Source organism: Ipomoea triloba, chromosome 5 (genome assembly GCF_003576645.1).
Source record: "Ipomoea triloba cultivar NCNSP0323 chromosome 5, ASM357664v1".
Lineage (NCBI taxonomy): Eukaryota > Viridiplantae > Streptophyta > Magnoliopsida > Solanales > Convolvulaceae > Ipomoea > Ipomoea triloba.
In genome coordinates, this window is record NC_044920.1 from 17,830,852 (window position 1) to 17,847,630 (window position 16,779).

Genomic DNA, 16,779 nt, shown 5'->3' on the forward strand with positions numbered 1-16,779 from the left:
AGTAATACATGTACTAGAATTCTTTCTCTCAACTCTTGAGCAGGCCACTTATACTTTACCTTGGGATTTCTATTTAATATATTACAGCTTGCAATGCCAACCCTAGTATTCCTTGTTTTCCCTTTGTAGTTTCTACTCCAGCGCCGCGTTCTTACTTCATAGTCTCTCACGCAAATTCGATTGATTTGGAAGGCAATCCAACTCGCTCCATGGATTGTGTATTCTCTGTTAAAGGATTCACACCAGAGTATGAGATCCTGACGAGGGATTGCGATGCAATCGGAATATCTCACGGATAAGTCCTATCAATAGGAATGTGTGGCATAGGAAATGATCGGTATGTATGCTTTAGTTTTTACTTTAGAAGTAAAGTATTTATTTTATTGATCTATCTGGCATTCAAATTCCATTTTTCAACATAACCATGATCTGAGGTGGTTGAGTAAGGAGCTTAAGCATGATTGCAAAGATTAGTAGTTATCCATTTTACTCTTCGTTCTTCTATTATATTGAAGAAGAAATAGTCGTCCAAAGAAGTTATATGTTTTTATTTATTTTTTTCATCTATGGTCTCTTTATATTTTTGTTAAAAATTCAATTTAAACTAATGTTGTATGTCATTTATCTTTTTCAGATATATTGTACAGTGACAAGTATTTGCTATCTCAATCTTACGAGATACGGGAGAGTAGGAGAATTTTGAGAATTTATTACCTACTCTTTCTGAATATTGGCCTAGAATGAATTATACAGTTTCTCAGAGGAGTGTATCTTCATACATTACAAGCCGCGGCGGCTCTTATAAACTGCATCATATGTGGGCTCTTATAAACTGCATCATATGTAAGCAAAGCTCATCCCCATCCACATAGGAGCTCATCCCCATTCACATAGGAGAAATGTCAGTAGAGATCAAGTCCTCTTGGCCTATTGTATTAAGGAGCATGAGAACTGCATCATATGTAAGATCACTTCGACATTTTAGATTTTATCAAAGCAAAGCTCATCCCCATTCACATAGGAGCTCATCCCCATTCACATAGGAAAAATGTCAGTAGAGATCAAGTCCTCTTGGCCTATTGTATTAAGGAGCATAAGAATTCACGTCCCTCTCCGGGGACTCCCATAAATGCTTACCAAGAAATTAAAGTCCAACCTCAAAATTTCCTCTCTCAACACTACATTCAATCCAGATATGGACATAGACAAAGGCCCATCTATAATTAAAAATCACATTGCTCTCTTAGCCACCCCTTCCTTATTACTGAGCTGCAGGCTTACGGGAGTGCTCATTAATGCTAACCAAGAAGTCAAGGCCCAGACTTAATCTTTCATCACCCAGCTACATTCAATCCGGGTATGGGCAAGTACAAAGACCCATTAATGATCTGGACCAAGGTGAGACAAAAAGACGGAAGAATGTGTATGCAAAAAAAGCTCAACAAGTAATGGTAAGACACTAGAACTTTTCCCAACACTGAAAATACTCACAGTTTGCCTAGTGATTGAGCTTGCACTTTACCAGATCACTATGCCTAAAAATCACTCACATTTGATACAGATCACTCTGCTTATTAGAATAAGAGAATCTTACTTTTAATTCCAAGAAATTGAAAGTTGATGCATCAAATGTGTTGCTATCAATTGAGTATATATGTTTTTGTAGTTGAGATTATTTGATAAATTTGTGCCTTATTTTCATGCAATCACTACTGTGATTCAACAATTGTCCTGTGCTGTAATTAATGTTTGGGAAAACCTTATATAATTTGTGTTAATATACTTAGTCCAAGATTGCAATGATGATATATAGTTAGTGTTAATATATTTGGGGAGTATTTTAATTTGCATATATGTTTTGCCTGAATGAAAGTAAACAAGGAAGGACGAATTCAAGGAGCTTCACGAGATTTTACTGATTTTTTTTAATGCTCTCTGTGTTTCAATGTGTATTGTGTTTTGTTTTGTTCTGCCTCTTCCTTACCTTAAAACTCCTAAAGATCAAACCTTTGCATGTTTCTGAGCAGCACTTGTTGCCTGTCTCTGCTACCTGCTCATTGACCAGCAGAGTCTAAATTCAATTACCCACTTAATATTTGTTGATTAGTATTCTTTGGCATGAATGGATTTCTTAGTTGGTGTTCGGTTTATTGAACTCATTGCTAGCATTTAGACTGGATTTTCCAGTCTCCATATATGGAGTTAATGTTATGGTTGCTTAGACACTTACCTGTGTTATGCAGACTTCTATACATAAACAAGTGAATAATTGTACAATTGAGTATATACGTTTTTGTAGTTGAGAGTATTCAAAACCTTTTATATTACAAGTTTTAAAAAATGTCTACCAATATAAGAATTGTAACTCAATTGCAGCAAACACAACCTGAAGCTGGAGATGCAATAGCATGATATGAGGCGACCGGTGGTGTCAAGAAAGGAGGGTGCATGTTTGGATTTTGATTGGATACCCAACACTACCCAGGCAAGAATTACGCAATTAGAGTAACACAACAAGGAGATCTTAGAGCAAAATAAGAGGATCATGGAGAAATTGAAAGGATGGAATCAAATTTTGCTTTATTTAGTGCACACTCGGAGTGGTTTCAATTAGTTGATCATAATTTGCATATAGTCGGTAGCAATGAAAGCAAATAAGAGGATCATGGAGAAATTGAGAGGATGGAATCAAATTTTGCTTTATTTAGTGCACATTCGGAGTGGTTTCCGCTTTCAACCTGTTGATCATAATTTTCATATAGTAGATAGCAATAAAAGCAGTGGTGTTGGGCTAGATAATCTCAACTTGAATGATGATATACAACCTCCATCTCAATAGCTCAATCATGATTAGGTACTTGTTAATACAAAGTTGTTAAAGCAGTGGTGTTGTAATAGATAACATCAACTTGAATGATGAATGATGATACAAAATTTAAGAATTTTTTGCATTTTTAGTTCCACGACTATTATGGTACTTGCAGAATTGGTCCACGACTTTCAAACTTTGTAATTTTAGTTCATGACTATTGTTTTTGTTGCAAAAATAGTCCTTTTACAGTTAACATCTCGCCGGAAAGTAAATCCGGCGTATTTTCCAGCAAGTTTTCACCAGAAAAAAATCTGATATATTTTTCTTCAATTTTTCGTTGGAAAAAAAAATTCCCTTTCAAGTAGTATTAAAATGGACATTTACATTGTTGAAAAAAATCCATCTTTCTAGTGGGAAAACATCGATTATGCCCGAAAAACATATATTCTTATTTTGGTAAATTAATTAAAGTTAAAACTCAATTTTAAAAAAATTAAAGTTAAAACTAATTCATTTTTTTAATTAGTAAAATTATGTACAAATTCAAATTTTTTGGTACTTTTCAGTTTAAATTTAATCTTAATAATATTATTTTGTTTATCATGAATTTGTACTAATAATTTTGAATTTGTACTTAATTGGCTAAAAAATAAAAATAATTAAAGTCTTAACTTTAATTAGTTTAATTAGTTTTAATTTTTTTTTATTAAAATAGTCAATCACATATACATTTCAAATAGCTTAATTTGCTCCAAAGTCCAAATAGCTCACTGCCAGTAGTGTTCACTGCCATTCTGCATTTCTATTTCTTCAATTGATTTTGACTTCAAAATTTTTATAATTATTTTAACTTAATTAGAAATTAATTAGTTTTAACTTCAATTAGTTTACCAAAATAAGAATATATGTTTTTCCGGCATAATCGATGTTTCCTTGCTTGAAAGATTATTTTTTTCAACAATGTAAATGTCCATTTTAATACACTTGAAAGGAGAATTTTTTTCCAGCGAAAAATATGAAAGATTTTTTCTGGCGAAAACTTGCCGGAAAATCCGCCGGATTTATTTTCCGGCAAGATGTTGATTGGAAAAGGACCATTTTTGCAACAAAAACAATACTCGTGGACCAAAATTACAAAGTTTGAAAGTCGTGGACCAATTCTGTAAGTACCACAATAGTCGTGGGGCTAAAAATGCAAAAAATTCTAAATTTAATTAGTGAAATGAGATTTTTTTTACTTAATTACTTCTCAACCACTAAAAGTGGTCAGTAAATTATTCCCATAAAGATTAAAGTGGTTTCTGACCACTTGTCAAAATTTGGGCAAAATTTTCGGCAACGCCCTCGCCCTGACCAAAATTTTTGACCACTTTACAATAATCGACGCTATTTTTAATCACTTTAACGCAATGACCAAAAATAACAATGAAGGATTTTGTGAATACCCTAAATGGTCAGAAATGTGGTCGAAACTAGAGTTTTCGACCACTTTATGATGGTCAGAAAATTAAATAGTTCGATAAAAAGGGAGAGCACAAACTTGCTTGGTAGTGGTGGAAATAGGTCGAGCTGAGCTGAGATTTAGAAAATTAGGCTTGGGCTTGTTACGATAATCTAAAGTTTAGGTCTGAGCCTGTATGTAGGCTTTTTATTAGGCTTAAGCTTGAGCCTACAATTGGCTTGGTCTGGCCTGAAATTTTTTTTAAAGCATGTTTAATATTTAGGCCATTAAAAAAGATTCAAAGTAAATCATACTTTAAACCTATTTAAAGTCTACATGTTGAGACTTTTTTAAAAACTTTAATATGCATATCTAAATAATTTAAGAAAAATACCTAATACAAAACTAATACATAATTACATAAGTATATCACCACAATGCAAACATAATAGCATTAAAATATAAAATAAAATAAAACAAGTCACAACTTCAGCATGCTTGCTAACTTGTTTAGAAATAAATTCAATTTTATAATTATTTGTTATCTTATACAATCTCATAAATAATTAACAATCAACTCACATAATTAAGTTGAGACATTTCATTAAATATTATGACAGTAAGAATAGTTAATAAAAAAAATTAAACAATAAGAACACTTATAGCAGGATTAACAGTAATGTTTATAGTTGAATCATAATTTAGAATGGGATTTTGGAGGTGGAGGGTTACGGTTTGGGAGTTATATATACTTGGCATGGGTAGATGCTATTGGTCTTCCTAAGTATCGACATGAAGGAAGAATTGCTGGGAAGGGTACTCGAGTTACCAAAGTGCATACTATATCTCGTGAAGAAGTTGAGTAGGCACACTTGTACGTCTTGCATAATACAAGTGATGTCGAACTATATTTAAATGAACACAAAGCCTTGATTAGGGAGCAAAATCCAAGAAGTACAAACATATGGATTGTAGACGAACATAATTGTATTTTTATTGGTTGGTTCAAGAATAAAATTCTTAGAGATAATAATATTTTTGAAACTATAAGATGGTTAGCTCATGGTATTGGTATGGAATACATATGTTATAGCTCATAGTCTATGGAAGAGTTTTTTAACCCAAGGTCGAATAACCGTGGTCAAACGGTTAATTCCCTAAGGGCGATACGAGGTCTGCCCTCACATATCGCCCGATGGAAGAGTCTTTTAGCCCAAGTAAACCCTTAGCCCAAAGGACTAGCTTACCAAAAAAAAAAAAAAAAAAGAAAAGAAAAGAATCCATGGTGGGGGGTTCGACCCCCAACTCCCTCAAACTGATCCCAAGCCTCGGGCTTGGACCGAGTAAAAGCAAAATTCATAAGGAGCACTCGAGGCAAGCCAAGCCTAGGCTCGGCTCCCCTCGGCCCCTCGAGCGAGGGCTTAGTTGAGAAGGGTTGAAGGCTGCATCATGAAAGCTAGATGGAAAAGCTAAGTGAAGGCACGAGTTCAAGCAATCACACGAAAGCTAAAGACTTCATTCCATATCCAAATAGTCCGAAGTACCTTGCAAGAGGAAAGAATATGAGCTAGCTACAATCAAGCCTAACCCTTGGGGTTAGGGTCGGCCATGTGGGGGTCAACTGTGCTGAGGATAGCCACTGCAGGGGTAGCCACAACTTCCTCAGGCTCCAAGTCGGGCGCGTCCATGTTCTCAGCAGAGTGAAGGTGCTCTGGCAAGACTCGAGATGCAGCCAAAATAGAGATATGCCAAGACTGAGCTTGGCCAAGTAGGGTGTGGTGGACTAGAACTCGGACCCCGTGGGGCCGAGCCATGTTGAGCTTAAGCTTTGCCACTTTGAAGTATGGGGTTGGGGCTCGGTCGCGGAGAGCCCAGGCTAAGGGGAGGTCCCAACTCAAAAATGCAGCACCTTGAAAGCAAGCAAGGAAGCTAATTGGAATAGAAAATTTAAGAAACCGGGTCAGAACGCAGCACAGATCTACTCTCCTTTGTTGGCGACTTCTCGCAGCATACAGAGTGGAGAACTACTGATGGATATATTGGAGAGGGACCCGAAGCAAACAGACCCGGTGGAGCAGAGCAAGATGGGTCTGGTAGGACTCGGGATCCTGGGGTCGAGCCCGTGCCCAACCTTGACTTCAGTCTGGGCCTAGGCCACGGGCACCGAGGCCTAGCCTTAGGCTCGGCCTCGGCCAGGTAAAGCCCAACCTCGAGGCCAGACGAAGTCAAAGTGGTTACAACTTCCCCTATTTTCAAGGGTAGTTAAGGGGATCACTTAGTATAAACACAATGGTCATTATCTTATTAGGACATCCTCATTTAGAGGTGTCGAAACGTGCTGGCGGGGGCGAGCTAAAAAGCCCACCAAAATACATGCCTAAGGGAAGTCACCCCGCCCCGCCCCGCCTTAAGCCTGGGAGTCTTGGCTGGGGCTCGCCAAATTTTAAACATATTAAATTTAAATAAAAATTAATATAAAAAAGTAATAAGTGTATATTAAAATAACTAAATAAATAATAAAATACATAATGTGTTAATCCATAAGTCAATAACAAATATATATATATATATATATGATAGAGTAACTGGGCAAACATCCGACCCGAATCACCAATAGACAAGCAGACACAGGAATCAAACGGCCACCCGTTACACTGAGGAGAGAAATTATTACTAACGGCTCCAGGCACTTAAGGCTTGTGATCATGAGTCCATTACAAGTGACATGAGAAGAGCCGTTGCACCCATTGTATAAATAATAGATCTGTTGCAAAGGGAGGGGGGACATTCTTGTACACAAAATATTATTGTACTCACTTACTATTGTATGCAACTATTGTTACTCACTTATCTGATATTACTCCGGTAACATATTTACTGTCATTAGTGCTTTCGTTGAGAGCTGAGATCAAATCTCAGGCAAGCTCTACGTATTACAAAATATCAGCTTATTAGTAGAGATGACTGGATTAGGACCTAGCGATTCCCACAATTCTCGTCACGTGGATCATGGCAACACCGCTGGTGGCTACAGTGATGGTCTCCGCCAGCGGCACAACGACAATCACAGTGGAGGGCAGCAGGCACCCAAAGCACGTGTATCGTTTACGAACCCCTAAGAAACAACCCGGGCCATTCAGTAGGCAACGACAACTCTAGCCCAGTTGGGGGCGGAGATTCAAGATCACATACCCTAGGCGTTCGCGTAGAAGGACGAAGTAGAGAAAATGAGGACATGGCGTCTGTGCCATAGTGTAACTCATCGGTCAGACGTTTCTGTGCCTGCCATGGGACAGTGGGGTGAGAGGGTTGCTATCCAGCCAAAGTTGTGGACATAGCCGAAGGCCAAGGGGTCACCCAAGAGCCCACACCAAGATAAGCAGTCACAACGGATAGAAGGGATGTGTGAGTTTGGAGGGCCGGCTCCGCGTCAGTCCACGGCGCTCAAGCAAACCCCAGATGTGCGGGAGGAAGTGGTTGAGAAACTTCAAAAGCAGATAGAAGAGCTAGAAAAGAAGGTAGAGACAAGAGAACATTCACCAGAACCTGAGGTGAGGATGATCGCTCCATTTTCTCCTAGTATAATAGATGCGTCCCTTCCCAAGAGATTTTAGGTTGCCAACTATCAAAGCCTACACCGGGACTTCTAACTCGCGTGCCCACATGACAAGGTACAAGGCAGCCATGGTAATGACCGGGGTAGGCGACACCATAATGTGTAGGGCGTTCTTGTCTACTTTGGACGGAACTGCCCAAGATTGGTTCAACACGATTCCAAATGGTTCGATCTGGAACATTGTAGAGCTGTCCAAGAATTTCTTGACTTATTTCTCCGGACATATAGAACACAAGAAACCGTTCTCACATCTCTACGGAGTAAAGTAGGATAGAGGTGAATGCTTAAGAAATTTCTTGAGCAATTGAGCAAATGGAAGAAGGAAGTCAACAATGTGTACGATTTCAACTTTAAAGCGGCGATCCTCATATTCATCAAGGCATTGAGGTCAAGAGATTTTCATAGACAGCTGAACACTCACTATCCACGCTCCTATGAGGAGCTAATGAGGACAGCAAACCGCTATGCCGAGGCGGACGAGGTTGATAGAAAGAAAAAAGATGAGGAAGAAGGCAAGAGGAGTGGGCGATATGATAAAGTAGGTCTGGTCAACCACGCACCACGTCCAAACCAGTCATCTGCAACAAAGGGGAGAGATCGCGAGCGGCCTCATCTAGCCCCACCGTGACAATTAACACCACTTACTCATCCGGTTAGCGTGATTTTAAGTTACGCTGAGGAAATGGGAATGGTGCATTTTCACTCAGAATGTGTGGCAGTTTCTTCGAGAGAGGACCAAACCAAATACTGTCGGTTCCACCAACAGGTTGGCCATGATAATGACGAGTGTCACACTTTAAAAGGGCAAATAAAGGAACAAGTGTAGAGCGGATACTTTACTCAATTTGTTAAGTACTCGGGGCAGTACCAGCATCAACAAGGCCTACCCAAAAATGTGTGGCGAAAGGAAGAGGACCCCGAGCCGTCCACTTCCAACACCAAGAAAAGAAGATATGGCCAGTCCAGGAAAGAAAGAGACAATGAAATAGAGGAGGAGCCCGTGCAACACAAGAAATATGTTATTCGCTGATGGTCCGTCTTGATTAGATTCGTAAAAAAAAAACAATATTTTTATTCCCATGCAAAATTCGCCGTGAAGTATTGATATCTTATGGCATTACGTCCTTTTACTTTTAACGAGGAGTATATTTAGTGGTTTCAGACTTTGCAAAAGGAGAAATTGGAATAGGATCTTCAGATGCTAGAGGGCGCTCTCCATCATCGAAAGGAATCATAGTTAGAGGAACAATTGCCAGTGGATTTTCCTATTTTGGTTCATAGGGCACAATGGCCCCTTCCTCACTGTCGGCTAGTGGATCTTCCTGCTTTAGTTCATAAGGCACCATGATCTCCTCCTCTCCGTCAGAAAGAATTGCCAAAGGATCTTCAGTGGTATCACCAACTTCGTGATTGCCTAGCAAAATCTTCCTAGTCTTTAACTTTTCGAGCCGGGCCTGCTCCACCAGGCGTTTTGAGCGACGTCTCTTCATCTCCTGGCTTGCTTTCTTTGGATACATAAATCCTGAAAAAAATTCAAAAAGCACTAAAAAAATATAAACAAAATAAAAAAAAGGTCAGTTCTTTGCCTCGGCTCTAGAAGCCGAGGTGCATCACCTCGGCTTCTAGAGTCGAGGCCGAGATGCCTTGCCTTGGCTCTTGGAGCAGAAGCCGAGGTGCTCCTCAAGGCGCCTTGCCTTGGCTCCTGAAGCCGAGGCCGAGGCGTCCGTAAAAAAAAGAAGAAGGAAAAAGCGTACTAGACAAAGTGTGGAGATAGAAACAAGTTTGTTGAAAAAGTACTCTTATTGCTCTTTGTATGCGTGCAAAAGGTTAATCCTTTATTAGGGTTGAAGGAGACGGTAAAAACCAAAAAAGTGAGGGGAAGAGTTTTATACAAAAACAGAGACGTATAAAAGGAAGGAAAATATCTTTAGATTAAGAAATATTTTTAAAATATTGATATTTCCTTATAATATCAGGATTTGATCCTATATCAAATTTATGCCTGCCTAATGCGAATTATTTCTCCCAAGCTATCTCAACCAGTCTCGTTGGCTAGGGAGTGAGGGGACTGGTGATAGAGTAATTGGGCAAAAATCCGACTCGAATCATAGGCATACAAGCAGACGCAAGAATCAAACGGCCACCCGTTACACTAAGGAGAGAAATTATTACTAACGGCTCCAGACACTTAAGACTTGTCATCATGAGTCCGTTACAAGTGATAGGAGAAGAGCCGTTGCACCTATTGTATAAATAATAGATCTGTTGCAGAGGGAGGGGGGACGTTCTTGTACACAAAATACTATTGTATGCAACTATTGTTACTTACTTATCTGATATTACTCCGGTAACATATTTACCGTCAATATATATATATATATTGCTGGGCGGACTCTCGCCGGCCCGCCAAGCCCGCAAGTTAGGCATGGGCGGGCTAAAAAGCCTGCCAAAATACGAGCTCAAAATATCAAAACCCGCAATGCCCTTTACACGGGGCGGGACGGGCTAACATTACATTGCTCATAAATACAACATCCTTATCTTTTCCATCAATATTCTTATATTTTACCATTATCTTTTATCCATTTATTTATTCTTTAACTATCCGGTTTCCTGCATTGTAATAGAGTCAGTAGTATCAAAAAAAAAAAAAAAAAAAACTATCCGGTTTGTTAATTTGGATCACATGAATTAATTAAATCCATCATCTACCAAACCATTTAACTTGAGAATAATTTCTCTAAGGCCATTTTGAATTTCCGTCCATCATTTTTATTTATTTATTTATTTATTAATTTTTTTTCTTTTTTTATCATTGGTAGGTCGAATATATAATTTTGCCATTTTTTGGTGTCTTAGCTTAAACACTTATTACTAGGTCACACACAAGTATTAGAGGAAGAAAGAAAGTGGTTAGGTGAAGCAATTAAGATTCACACCAAATTCATGAATTAAGTTTGTTAACACGGTTTAGATGAAAATTGAAACTAATTATTTGTAGCTCTGATCTGTATAATATTTATACAAACTCACCAACCCTTCATACTAGTTGTGTTTCCTGTTCAAGGCAAAATATGTAATGGAGTGCCCTTCAATTAAGCTAACTTTCTTCCTAGTTCTTTTAATGGCTTCATCCCGTTAGTCTCTCTCTCTCTCTACACACAAACACACACAAAGTACACTTCAAAGTTATGTTAATGTAAAAGTGTAGTAATTAAGCAACACTATACCTTGCAATTTGCAAACAACCAGTGTTGCAAAAATCCCGCCTAGGCGCCGATTAGTTCCTGCCTAGGCGCTAGGCGTTGGTCGACCGCCTAGCGTATAGCCTTAAATGGTGGTCTAGGCAACTGACCGGCTAGGCGACCGCTTAGACCTCCTAGGCATCAACTAGGCCACCTAGTTGGCCGATTAACTAGTGTTCTATTTTTAATGGGTTATTTCACTCAAATTAACATAATTTTGAGCAAAATAACCTTAAATTGTACAAACTCTAGATATTTTTTAGGTTAATATTTAATATGTTAGTATTAACTAGATATTTTTTAGGTTAATATTTAATATGTTAGTATTAACTATTAAAGTATTATATAATTTATAATTATTAATTAATCTTTTAAAAATTAAAAATACTTAAACGAATTTTAAAAAATAAAAATAAAAAAAATAAAATAAAATATACACAGGCGCCTAGGCGTCGATTAATCCTTGCCTAGGCGTCCTACGCACTAGGCGCTCCCCGAGCGTCCGAGGAGCGCCTAACAATTTTTTCAACCATGCAAAGAACACTCTGTAGTATTACGGTTTACACTTCAAAATTTTAAAAATATTACCTTTTTTCTTTGTCCTTACTTTAGGTCAGAGTTATCATATTTTTTTTTAAAAAAATGCATGAAAATATAATTGAGATTGGTTCTTATACTGGTAGGGACCAAAATAAGAATCAACTTAGAAAATTCAGCAAGTCAATATATGCCTCAGATTCATATTGGCTTGTTGACAGTTAAAACCAACCCATCCAAAGAAGAAAACCTCAATTTGAAGTTTTCTTGAAACTAAACCAACTTGGAGGACCTTAGATAACAACAGATCTTGGTTTAAGTTTCCATCACGCAAGATGGGGCCGGACCAACTTTTAAGAAATCAAATATTAGACTCGTACTTTAAGAATTTAAAGAGGGAAAATTTTATTCTTATATTTGGTGAAGTTTTTGACTTGAGAAAGTTTGGGCCAATTACGGACCAAATTCATTAAAATCAAATAAGAGTTTCGGTAGGCGAAAACGAGATTATTTGATTTTCGGCTTCTAAAATCATTTTTTTAAGAGTTAATACCCATTATAGTCATCGACTATAGTGGTTTTACTCAATTTAATCCTAAATGACTTTTTATACTCAGTTTAGTCCTCGATTTTGATGATTTTACTCAATTTAGTCCTTTGTTAAAAATTCTGTTAGTGAATGGTTAGAAATAGGGTCTTAATGGTAATTTCTCATCCTTCATCCCATTTGGGATGATTCCTTCTTCTTCCCCTTATTAAGATTCACGCAGAAATGCAAAATTTCGTACCAAATCAAATTTCAACGCTAAATAAATAAATACAGAGTAAATAAATATTTGGGTACGAAGATTTACATTTCTGCTTGGATCTTAATAGGGGGAAGAAGAAGGAATCATCCCAAATGGGATGAAGGATGAGAAATTACCATTAAGACCCTATTTCTAACCATTCACTAACAGAATTTTTAACAAAGGACTAAATTGAGTAAAATCATCAAAGTCGAGGACTAAATTGAATACAAAAAGTCATTTAGGACTAAATTGAGTAAAATCACTATAGTCGAGGACTATATTGGGTATTAACTCTTTTTTTTTTTTTTAATATATGAAACAATTGTTCATTTTTAATTTTTTTTTAAATAACAACTTTATTTAATACAATTTTGTTCAATTTCTGAAAAATGAACCAAATACACTAAGACGGTTTTTTGAAATGCAACTAAACATTGGAAAGGAAAATGATTTTTAAAAAATGACTAATTTTTCATAAAACAATTTTTAGAAGTCATTTTCTGGATTTCCAAGCACACCGTACCCTTGATTTAAAAATAAAATTTCATACAAATTAAAATAAACGTGATTTTAAAACACCGATTTGTATAGATAAAAAATTAATCATTATTCATAACTATTAAAATTTTAAAATTTCAATTTATTTGTATTTGTATATTTTTTTAACAATTGAAATATTTAAATTTTGTTTTAAAATACACGTGACGTAGTTTATTTAAATAAAAAAATAACTATAACAAATTTAACAAATTTATTTTTAAATATAATTGTGTATATGTTAATTGCTTAAAAAATTATAGCTATGAATAAATAAAAAATTTAAATTTTTTATTTATTTATAGCTATAAATTTTTAATCAATATAAATTATTTTTAGAATATACGTTTAATTAATATTGAAACAGCAGGTAGCATAGCACGGAGTGATGAGGGAATGCTTCTTGAATTTTGTTATCGGCCGATTGACTGCGATGAATTCCCAAAATGTTGGTGTTGTGCATTTACCTTAGGCCCGGAAGAATCATGCTATGATACAAAAGAGGGATGTCACTCAAACTGCGTCCACCAACACAAATTAAACTAGCATAAGCAAAACCTTATTTATATGTTTAAAGAATCAAATAAAAATGCAACAATTGTATGTTTGCACTTGTTTGATATATAAATTAATGGTCTAAAGTTTATGGTTTTGGTCATTTTCATTTTGAAAGAAGTGAAGCAGGAGGTATAGATATCTTGGGAGTTAATTCTATAAGTGGCAATGAACATCTTCCTTTGATTCTAGTATTATTGTTAGTTCGGTTGGGTTTCTCTCCTATGTGGTGTAAATAGTCCATATTTGAACCATAAACTTTTTGTATCTATTATATTGTATTTTTGTTGGACTTTTGAGCCCTAATTAATTATTATATATTATATATAATAATTATTTTAGAGATTATCAATGAAGAAAGGAAAAGATGGAGGACCGCAGCAGGTTGTGAAAGGAAACAAATTTCTTTTGTTGTTTCATTCCTATATTATATATATATATATATATATATATATATATATATATATATATATATATATTTTGGTTCAGGTGTGGTCATGCTCTCCCGTGCTGCCGTGCGGTCACACACCACTCAATATTACGAAATAAACCACTCAATGTTAAGAAACACACCACAATGAAACACACCACAATGTTAAGAAACACACCACAGTGCATATTTGTGTGGTGTGTTTCTAAACATTGAATGGTGTATTTTGTAACATTGAGTGGTGTGAACCACACTGTCGCACGGGAGAGCACGACTGCAACTGAACCTGACGCTATATATATATATATATGTTATTAAGATGATGGGTCTGTTTGACCAGACCAGAGGGGCATTGAAGTAGTCGTTATACTGTACTGTGGACCATGGTCCACAATGCATTGTGGACAATGGATTATCGCTGATACTGCAATTGTGTTTAACTGATACTGCAGTTGTGTTGAACGGATACTGCAGTTGTGTTGAAAGGGAATTGCAGTTGCGCGGAACAGAGGTCGTGTCATTCGTAATACAATTGTACATTAAAATATGGTAATACAATTCCTAATAAAATATATTCTTCCCTACGTTCCTATTCTTAATACAATTCTAGATTAAAGTTACTAATCGTAATAATACATTACATATATTTCCCTACAATGCAATCTATATGTATACTATTAATAAAAATAATATCCTCAACTTTAATTTCCCGCCCAAATCACCCCTATACTATTAAGGTTTGCATAATAGTTGAAAAATATGGCAATCGTAATACAATTCTAGATTAAAATTACTAATCGTAATAATACATTACATATATTTCCCTGCAATGCAATCTATACTCTATTAATAAAAAACAATATCCTCAACTTTAACTTACCGCCCAAAATACTCCTATACTATTAAGGTTTGCGTAATATTGTAAAATATGGCAATACAATTCATATTCGTAATACAATTGTACATTAAAATATGGTAATACAAATCCTAATAAAATATATTCTTGCCTACGTTTTATTCGTAATACAATTCTAGATTAAAATTACTAAATGTAATAATACATTACATATATTTACCTGCAATGCAATCTATATTATTAATAAAAACAATATTCTCAACTTTAACTTCCCGCCCAAAACACTCCTATACTATTAAGGTTTGCATAATAGTTGAAAAATATGGCAATACAAAATCCTATTCGTAATACAATTGTACATTAAAATATGGTAATACAATTCCTAATAAAATATTTTCTTCGCTACGTTCTTATTTGTAATACAATTTTAGATTAATATTACTAATCGTAATACAGTACATATATTTCTCTGCAATGCAATATATACTATTAATAATATTACTAATCGTAATAATACAGTACATATATTTCTCTGCAATGTAATATATACTATTAATAATATTACTAATCGTAATAATACAGTACATATATTTCTCTGCAATGTAATATATACTATTAATAAAAATCAACTTTAACTTCCCGCTAGGCCAACCCATTAAAATATTTTCTTCACTACGTTCTTATTTGTAATACAATTTTAGATTAATATTACTAATTGTAATACAGTACATATATTTCTCTGCAATGCAATATATACTATTAATAATATTACTAATCGTAATAATACAGTACATATATTTCTCTACAATGCAATATATACTATTAATAATATTACTAATCGTAATAATACAGTACATATATTTCTCTGCAATGTAATATATACTATTAATAATATTACTAATCGTAATAATACAGTACATATATTTCTCTGCAATGTAATATATACTATTAATAAAAATCAACTTTAACTTCCCGCTAGGCCAACCCATTAACCCATTTTCTGAACGACATTCATGCTTACAGGTGTCGGCGCATACGAGTCAAGCCTTTTCAAGTTCATTTTAGGATTTGATTTGCACCCCTCATCTCCCTGCGCGCGAGAGAGAGCCTCTATGCTATACAATTCGATAAGCCTTAAAAGACTCTTTTATAAGTAGTTGTGCAAACCCACTTGCCAAATCAATGTGGGACAAAAGCTACTTTAAAGCTTTTTCTCTCCATTTTTCTAACTCAAATGGGTCAACTTTGAGAACCAATTTCTCATTCACCCATTATCCGTTTTTAGCGTACAATATATCAATTTTTTCGTCTAACTACGAAAAACCTGAATCCACTTTGACCCGACCCAAATCGAAAGTGGACCCCACATATATTTTTACCGCAATATACCCACTAAAATGTCATTTTATGCTATTTTTTCAACAGTTATTTGTCCAGAGAATATCAACGCCCTACGGTCAACCAACAATCACTCAACTGATTATCCTATTACTCCCAAGTAAAATTTTCTCTAATATAGTTATACTTACTGAATATCAAAATATAAGTGTACCTTAAGATCTTGCAATAACTAACCGACAAGTAATTAAATTAGTGATATATAATGCAATGCAAATTATCTACATATTGCATTTATACACTTATTTTAGAATACTGAATTTTTGTGATATTTGTTGCATGCAAGGAAGACTCATACTATAGTTTATTTGAAGATTTGAAGACCCAGTTTTTATCTGCACAGTGGACCCCACAAAAGTTAAAAAGGCTGTTGTGTTTGTCGCGTGAAGCGCACTAAAAGCACTCAACAGGAGGGCGTGTGCACTCCACGTGCCTACTAGGCGCATGATTTTTTTTTCTTTTCTTCTATCTCTTCTCTTTCCCATGTTGTCTTTCTTAGTCACAAAAAATTTCTCAAAGTCTATGTCTATTAGAGATGCTCTAAAAGTTTTAATTGAAAGA

General features: G+C 35.5%; 1 long non-coding RNA gene across 2 annotated transcripts; it reads left to right on the forward strand.

Annotated features, from left to right (window-relative positions):
- Positions 1-106: 106 nt before the first annotated feature.
- LOC116018834 lies at positions 107-2,957 on the forward strand. 2 transcript variants are annotated; one of them, XR_004098610.1, is made up of 4 exons: positions 107-337; positions 635-962; positions 1,276-1,451; positions 2,377-2,957. It is a non-coding gene; the product is annotated as an uncharacterized LOC116018834 (long non-coding RNA). The 2 variants fall into 2 exon arrangements; XR_004098609.1 differs by having other exon boundaries at positions 635-1,451.
- The last annotated feature ends 13,822 nt before the right edge of the window (positions 2,958-16,779 follow it).